Here is a 1,857-nt window from a genome sequence, read left to right as displayed (position 1 = left end):
ATTACCTAACCTCTCATTTCCTTTGCTGGAAAATGGCCTTATAATAGGTGTTTGAGGGTTCGGGTGGTGACCAACACAAAGCACTGGTCTCAGACAGCCAGGGTTCCCCCCCTCCCTCAGGGACTTGCTTCCTTCCGCCTCTCCAGGCTCTGCCAGGGTCTCTGCAGGGCCTCCCTGGCTGATCCTCACTCTGACACTCAGCCTCTGGTCACCACGACCAGCAGATGGAAATAGAAAGGGGACCAGGTCTGGAGACCAAACTGGGTTCACATTCTGGAAAGTTCTGCCAGGCTTGCGTGCAAACTGCTGCTGTTTGCGCCCATCTCTGCCCCGGATCAGGGGCAGCCATCCAGGCCTGGGCGTCAGCGGGATCTGAGGGGCACCTGCCACCTGTGTGGCCGTCAAGCCACCTCCAGGAACGCCGGCCTGCTAGGTCCCTAGCTCTGTGGCCTCCGCCACCCTCCAGCAGCCAGGAAGACTGTGCCGCAGATGGGAGTGCCCGGCAGGAGGACGCCGTCCCCGCGGCTGTGAGGGACCTTCCCACCCCTGCCGCCTGCCCGCTCCCCCCGCCCCTGGGCTCTCCGTCCTGGGAGCTGCCCTGGAAGTCCCCACAGGGTGCTCCACAGAGGTCCCCCTTTCCCAGCTCTCCCCTCCGTCCCAGCACTGACCGTGGCTCTTCAAGCACGAACACGAAGCCCTTGTTTGCTGGACGGAGAGAGACCACGCGGATTCCGGTGTGTGCCCATGGAGACCACAGACAACACACAACCCGCACATCCGAGAATGGGAGTCCCCTCGTCACATGCCCTGCAAAACAGCGGCTGTCCACAGTGGGGTGAAGGCCCTTATCTGTTTAAACTCTCTGAGATAAAACACAGAAATCTAATCTAAATAGAAATTCTGGGCTCAGTTAATGGAGTGATGCAGAGGGGTGGTGGGTGTCAGGCATGGTTTGATCCAGAGGCTCATGGTGTTGCAGGCCCTCCTCACTAGGTCAGTTAGGTGGGTCACTCAGGGTAGCAGCCATGGCAGCTGGGGTCCCAGGACGCCTTTCCTCACCCTGCACCACCATGAAAGGCAGGAGCATCTTGCTCTCGGCCCTTGAGGAAGAGGAAGAAAAGCTGTTTGTCAGAGGGGCTCTGACCCACTCTGGAGAGGGCCAGGAGGAGAACTGCCTGCTTTGGAAGAATGGCCCCTGGGGAGACTGGGGCCTCTTTTTCAGGTGCAAAAGCACAGTGCCCTTTTACAGCTGCGGAACGGCTCAGGAAAACGCCATGGGGGTGCCAGGCAGGCTGCCCAGCGGGCGCAGGCTCCGGGGTCCCAGGCAGGCTCCCGCTCTGCAAGCTGCGCCAGGTCGAGCCCGAGCTGTGTGACCTCAGGGAAGCCCCCTCATCCCCTGGGCTCAGGGAGGCGGGTGGGGCCTGCGGCCAGGACCACAGTTGCATGGGCACCTCTGCTGTCATGACCACTGTGGAGAGCCCTGGGCGCAGTCCCCGTATCCAGCAGGTGCTCAGAAATTTTCATCATCGGCTCCTGGGCCATGTGACCCCCACGCCCCAGAGGAGCCAGGTGGCCACAGCCCAAGGTTAAGGGGGGCCCCTCCCCCATTCCCCACCTCCTGTGTCTGGGGGGGCTCCCAGGCTGCAGCAGGCCCTCCCCCCTCCGTCGTCTGACCCTGGGCAGCGTTGGCCAACCTGCCGTCCCTCTTCCTCTCTGGCAGGCCAGCCATTAAGCAGCAGGTCCCCAAAGCCCCAGCCTGCAGCCTCAGCACTGAGCACATTTGCAGCCATTAGCAAGAAGCCCCAGCCTGGCTACTCAGGGCTAATGCACGGCCCACCCTCCACCCCAACCCCCCCC

This window comes from Marmota marmota, unplaced genomic scaffold (genome assembly GCF_001458135.2).
Source record: "Marmota marmota marmota unplaced genomic scaffold, marMar, whole genome shotgun sequence".
NCBI lineage: Eukaryota > Metazoa > Chordata > Mammalia > Rodentia > Sciuridae > Marmota > Marmota marmota.
Note: the sequence above shows the minus strand (reverse complement) of the source record.